This window comes from Chrysochloris asiatica, unplaced genomic scaffold (assembly GCF_000296735.1).
Source record: "Chrysochloris asiatica unplaced genomic scaffold, ChrAsi1.0 scaffold00186, whole genome shotgun sequence".
In the NCBI taxonomy this organism is placed as follows: Eukaryota; Metazoa; Chordata; class Mammalia; order Afrosoricida; family Chrysochloridae; genus Chrysochloris; species Chrysochloris asiatica.
The window spans coordinates 2,197,833-2,204,819 of NW_006408704.1; the positions used below are offsets into that span (position 1 = coordinate 2,197,833).

The 6,987-nt window shown below is 45.8% G+C and overlaps 1 protein-coding gene across 1 annotated transcript in view; it reads left to right on the forward strand.

The window, feature by feature from the left end:
* Nucleotides 1-457: 457 nt before the first annotated feature.
* The window catches only part of RAF1 (v-raf-1 murine leukemia viral oncogene homolog 1), a 125,951-nt gene continuing 119,421 nt past the window's right edge, over nt 458-6,987 (forward strand). Inside the window, exon 1 of the mRNA XM_006872170.1 lies at nt 458-758. The gene's annotated coding sequence lies outside the window, so the exon portion shown is untranslated. The remainder of the gene's footprint in view (nt 759-6,987) is intronic.

The window sequence follows — 6,987 nt, forward strand, 5'->3', positions numbered from 1 at the left end:
CTATCACATAATTCACAATAAAACATTTAAGAAAAAAAAAAAAAAAGAGTCAGAGACTTTCCCACACAACCGGCAAGAAGCGGAGCCATGATTTGGCATCAGATGCGTCCAACTCCACAGAGGACGCGTTAGAAGAAGGACACTGCCCTGAGAGCCAGGCAACCCTCTTCAGGAATTATCTCGGCCCCGTCCCCAACCCGCCTACCAGTCCCGCCTACCAGTCCCGCCTCCATCCCCGCCCCATCCCCGCCAGCTCCGAAATGGCTTCTGCAAGGGGAGCCAGGCCCACACCTTGGAGGCGGGCCTGAGTTCAGGCCAGAGCGATCGATGCCAGAATCAATCTCAGGCCGCCTGCCGGGAGAGCTCGCGCAGAAGCAGAAAGCCCATGACGGCGCAGGTTGGGAGGAGGAGCACCGAACGGAGGGCTTGCTAGCAGGGGCCGCCCGAGAGTGTCTTCATCGCGGGGGCTGGGCCGCCATCTTAGCTGGAGGGAACAAGACAAGGAGGAGCGTGAGGCGGGAAGGCTTCTTTGCGGTTTTCCTGGGGTCCCGCCGAAGGCCGGTTGGCCGGACTTTGGGGTGTGTATCCTGAAGCGAGAACGCGAGTGGGACGATGCGGCGTCTACCCGGGACCCCGTCCCCCGGGCTGGGGACGCGTGGAATGTGACCGCCTCCGGCTCCCTCACCCGCCGTGGGGAGGAGGAGCGGACTAGAAGCCCCGCCGGACGTCGGGACACTGGGTCCGCCCGGCTCCCTCAGGTAGGCGCCGGGGCCGGGTCTATGGAGCCGGGTTTAGGGAGCCTGGAGGCGAGACCGAGGACCTGGGCTCCCTGGCGGCTCGGCCTAGGCGGCTGCCGGGCACAAGGCCCGAGCCAGGCCGCTGTCAGCTCGGGTGGCGCTGGGCGGCGGGGGCCCGGCGTCATGCCGGCGAGCCAGGCTGCCACATCCCCACTCAACTCTTGGGTTTCGGGGAGACGTGCCCAGTGCACTTTCCTGACATTTTGGCAGTGGAAGAATCCGCCCCAAACTGCCCTGTCTGGCGTTGTCACTCGGTTGAGGCCATTCCTACTTGTTTTTACCCCTCCAGCCCCTCAGGGTTGGGTAGCCAGGCCTGCGTGTGCTCTCAGGGGCTTTGACCTGAGTGAGCCCTTTTGCAAGCAGACTGTGAGAGCCATCGGGAAGGGAGGAGGAATGAGGTCAATGCTCCATAACAAAGGCCTGGGGCCTGGGTTACTAAGGCGATGGAGACGGTGAGGGCTGCCTTGTGGGGAGTGGGAGCAGCGCTGCAGCCCTAGTTGTTGTGCAGCTGCAGGAGCGCTCTGCAGAGCAGCTCTAGGTCGGTGCACCATTCATTGTTCTCTTCCCTGGATCTGGGTACGCCCTGGCGTTGCTTCTTTGTGCAGAACGGCTTCTCCTGGGGATGTGAGCGTGCTCCAGGGCTGCCTGGCAGGTGTTCGGGCTGGATTCATGCGTTCGCTTCGTGGGCTGAGGGGGGGGGGGGGGGGGGGGGGGGGGGCTGCGGGGCAGGGAGAGCGCGGCGGACGGTGAGCTCATTGGAGGGGACTTTGCGGGGCGCTGGGAAGAGGTGAGGCGGAAGAGCTTTCCATGTGAGGCGAGGAGGGGAGGGCATTCCAAGGCCGGCCAGGAAGTCCTGGAGATTATGGCAAGGGTCTTTTTAATGAAGATAGTGGCGACTACGTTGATTTCATTTGGATTCTTCTGAAGGGTGGTTGGGTGCTGTGGAGTCAGCCGGACTCAACGACCCTGTATTAGGGTTTCTCAGGCTCGAAATCTTTCTCCCAGGATCGGCTGGTGGACTCGAACTGCTGACCTTGTTGGGCTAGCAGACGAACACGGAACCCGTTTTGCTACCAGAGCTCTTCTGAAGAAATTGTGCTCATTTTTGAATCTTACTGATACCTAATCATTACCAGCTCCCCCTTTAAAAACAACAACATTGTATTTTAGGAGAAAGTTTGCATAACAAATTGGTTTCCCATTCACTGTTTCACACACAAACTTCTTTAACATTTTCCCCTGTTTCCCCTGGTGAGCCAGGACTCTCCCTGTTTCCACCCTGCCTTCCCTGTTTCCATCCCTCCAGTTTCCCTCCTGCTCTTCTTTTGGGCAGATCTTATCCAATTGGTCTTGAATGGTTGATTGTTGTTAAGAAGTACATTCCTCATGGGTGTTAATTGTTTATGGGCCATTTGTTATTTGGCTGAAAGGTGACCTGCATGAGTGGCTTCAGTTACAGGTTAAAAGGGTGTCCAGCGGTTCTTCCCATCTCTCATCAGTGGAGTAAGTCTGGTCTTTTTCGCCCATTGTAACTGGGACCTGCTATTGTGTCAGAGATTCTGGTAGTGGAAGTTGGTTACCTTCTACTTCTTCTGGTCTCAGGATGAAGGAAGCTGTGGTTCTTGTGGGCCCTTAGTTCTATTGACTAACTTTGTTGCTTCCTTGAGTCTTTGGTTTCCTTCATCCTCCTTTGCTGCAGACAGTAAACAGACCAGTAGTTCTCGCTAAGATGTCTCTTGCAAGATTTTAAGACTCCAGACACTATTACCAAACTAATATGTAGAATGTTATCTTTAAGAAACTGTTACACTAATTGACATACTTGCCCCCCTTTCAGGTCCAGTAATTCAATTCCATGATGTGCTTGTTGCTGTTGTTGTTGTTAAGCGCCCTGCAGTCAGTCCTGACTTACAGCAACCCTGTCTGTATAGGTTTTCCTAGAAGCAGCTGGTGAGCTTGAACCTCTGACTTTGCGGTTCAGACCAACGTTGCAGTCCAGCACTTAAACCCACAGCGCCCCACCAGGACTCCATGATGTGTGTAGATAAGTGTTTAAAAGTTTCCATGACTATGCTCTCTATATGTTCTATTACATAGATGACTATATATGCAGCACATGAGCTCTGGTGATGTGGGGAGGTTAGATGCTGGGCTGCTATCCCCAAAGTCAGCAGTTGGAATCCACCAACTGTGGGAGAAAGATAAGGTTTTCTGCTCCTATGAAGATTTGCAACCTCAGCAACCCCATAGAGGGTCGCCGTGAGACAGAATTGACACCGAGCACCTGACAACAACATATATGCAGCACATACAAATATGTATATATAAACACCCACAAGTATTGCGATATAATATGCACACGTGTGTCCTCCAGCCCCTGTAGTTTCCTGTGTAACTTACTCACAAACTTTTGGTTGTCATTGTTGTTGCAGAGTCCTGGTGTGGCATTGTAGGATAAGCCCCATACTGCTAATGACAAAGTCATTGGTTCTAACCCACCAGTCCATCCTTTCAGAATTGACTTGATGACATTTAGCAACAACAACAACATTGTTGCATTTTCCATACATTCCTTTATTCTTGTGTATCCCTCTGTCTTAGTTTACCTAAGTCTGCCTTCTTAATGATATTGAAACTAATAGTAATCAAAAGGCTTATTACTTTGCTAAACTTGGGAAGGTTAAAAAGTTTTAGTGAGGCAAAGTATATGGTATGCTCTGTAAACCTCTCAATTCCCAATAAAAAGTTTTAAAAAAAGTGTTTTAGATTGACTGTTTTGTATTTATACAGCGTTGATTGGACTGAACTCACATTCCTTGGAGTTCTGGCAAAAAGATTCTTCTGTTTTGAAGTTGTACTTACAACAATGTTGACTTTATAAATGTAGTGTAATTGATTCTCACTTTTAAATGGCTGTTGAAAATGTAAACCATGCGCCTCAATCTTACATAAATAGACAGATTTTATAAAGGATTTGAAAACGTAGAATATTAGTGAATATTTTCAGATTCGTACATGTGTCTTGTTAAGTGCCGTTGAATCCATAATGACCCATAGTGACCCTGTGTAGGGTTTCCAAGGAGCATCTGGTGAGCTAATACAGTCTGACACATTAGCCCAAGAGCCACACCAGGACTCCAAATGTGTCATAGAAATGGCTAGATTCCCCTCACCCCAATTCTGTTATAAAGTCTTTAGCGCTATAAGCATAATTTTCCTAAAATAGCTATATTATTGTGATAAATGCTAATGTCAAAAACCCTATACAGGGTCACTGTGATTTGGAACCTGTTTGGGACTGACTAGATGGCACACAACAGTAACAACAAAGTGATTGAGATATTTACAGACTTCGGCTGGCAGCTCCTAAATCTTTTTCAGGTTATGATGACTACATACCACTGATCATTAAAATTCTTTTGTCTAGTTTTCCCCCTTATCAGTTCAAGGACTGAAATGTTTACATTGCAACAGAAACATTTGACCTAGTTAAACATTGGATATTTGGGAGACTAAGCCTGTTACTGTTTTTGATGTAGCATTCATGATCCTAAATTATAGTGCATTTGTTAAGTCTTGTTATACTTCATCAATAGTTGAAAAAGTGTGTCTTCAAAGTAGAATGCTGATGAATACATTTGAACATATCTTAAGGGATTTGGCTGTAGTAGAAAGAAAACTTCAGTGTGTTGTTGTTAAGTGCCATCGAGTCGATTCTGACCCATAGAGACCCTGTATAGGGTTTCTGAGGAGCAGCTGGTGAGCTTGAACCACCGACTTTGCAGTCAAATGGCTTTTCAGTCTGGTGCGTTAGCTGACACCAGGACACCAACGTTAGTGAGTGTTGTTGTTGTTCTTATGTGCTGTGGAGTCGGTTCTGATTCATAGTGACCCTATACAGGGTTTCCGAGGCTATAAATCTTTATTGGAGCAGGAAGTCATCTTTCTCCTGAGGAAAGCCTAGTAGAAGTGCTGATTTAGGTCCCCAGCCCCATTCCTAATTACTATGCTAATTACATGCTAATAGACCATACATAATCTTAGTCTTGGGGGGAGCTTGTTAGCCAACAACAGCATGCCTTAATGTTCATTTGCAGAAGAGAATTTTAAATATTGCCTTTGATAAGCAGCAGACTCACATGATAGTGGGGATTTTATGAATCCACAGAAATGAGCCTTGGTTTGACAGGTCCTTTTTTTTTATTTATTTGTGCAGTTCAAGAGAGTCAGTTCTTCAAAACCCAAACAGCACAAAACAAAAAGTGTTAAAAATTCCTTACTTAACTACAGTAATTGGAAAAACCAGAGAACACTGGGTTCACTTTAAGAATTTCAGATTGCTCAAGTGACTAGATTTATTTGTAATGTTGTTAAGCGCTGTATGAGTTGGTTCATAGCAACCCTGTATGAGGTTTCCAAAGCTTTTTAAGTCTTCTGTGGGAGTAAAAACCCTCATCTTTCTCCTGCTCATATGAAGTGGCTGGTGGTGGCTGTGTGCCGTGGAGTTGGTTCTGACTCATAGCGACCCTGCACAGGGTTTCCAAGGCTGTAAATCTTTACAGGAGCAGAACACCTCATCTTTCTCCCACGGAACAGCTGGTAGTTTAGAACTGCTGACCTTGCAGTTCTCAGCCTGATTCATAACCACTATGCTACCAGAGCTCCTTCATATGCAGTACTACTAGATAATTGTATTACAATTCATTTGGTTCCTCTTGTATAGGACTTAATTACCTTGTCTCTGTTGTGCATAGGTTCTGCAACCTACTCTGGTGTACTTAACAACAACAATAACAGCAGCACCATAATCCACTTACAGCTGGGTACTTATTTAAAATTGTGAATAAAATTTTCTTCATTGTGTATAAAGTTTTTACCCTTAATTGTAGGTGTTTTGGTTCTTAATTTTCTTCCAGAATTACTTTGTAGCATTTGGTGTCTTCAGATCTGTTTGCCTTTCTTCTCAAATTACAGAGAGAAGCTCACCCTCACCAAGGAAAATGTTAAGAGGGTGGTATTTGTTATGGTTTGGGGCAGGTTATCTGAAGTTTCTTTTGACACATGGCATTCCAATCAGTATACATAGTATTTCTTGAGGAACACTTGACTAGATTATTTTTGGACCAGATTCTAAGAAACTTTAGTTGCTCAGGATTAATCTTGAAAGTAAGCTCAGAATTTAAAGACTTTCCTGCCTTAGAGGTCATTTATTGTTGTTGTTGTTAAGTGTGGTTGAGTCAGTTCTGATTCATAGCACCATTATATAGGGTTTCCAAGTAGCAGCTGGTGAGCTTGAACCACCGACCTTGTGGTTTAAACCCACCTTGCAGTCCAGCACATTAACCCACAGCACCACACCAGGACTCCGGAGGTTGTTTATTATATTTTTGATAAAAACAATGGGAAGCAGCAGGCCATGGCAGTATTTTAGGGGAACTCAGTATGTCTGATTGCTTCAGAAACAGTATCTTTATGGGTTATCTTCTCCCCTTTTCTACTTGTTGGTATTTTGTCATCCAGGAGCAACATTTCTACTTAGTCCTGAAATGCTCTCATTTTGGTTTTCTTCAAACTTGCTATGGAGAGTAAAAATGTTCTTTTTCATCCCCCATAGATTTTTTTTTTTTTTTTATTGTTCACAAGAGTGTTAATTGATTCAATCTTTCTTACATGTGATTTGGCAGTATATGCTGAGAACCTTAAAAATGACAGTACCTCTTCACATAGGCATCCCTTGCCTTTGATGGTGCTTAAGAAGTTTCATATGCTGACATGTTGACATATTCATAAATATATGTAGCTGGTTTTCCCTTTAGCATGCTGCTGGAGAAGACAATTTAGAAGTCTTTGGAGACCCCCCTTGTTTTATTTTTATTTATTTTTCTTCCCATTCAGGTATATATAATAATTTACATCACCAAAGGGCACATTCTGCAAGTCAGCTCCCAGCCACCAGCTTAGTCCTTCTCTACTTAGTCCATGAATCTAGAGTCCTTAGCTGCTCCCCCTCTACATCCCCCATCTCTGCCTCCTTCCCTGGCTCTGCTGCTTCTCTGGATAAGGTCCCGCATTCTGCTAGTGCATTCCTCTCTTAATGGTCCTAGGGTCCTCTGTTTCTGGACTGTAAGATTAACCACTCCCCTTTTTTTGTTACAAAACTTCTACCTTTACAATTGTGACAGTCACAATT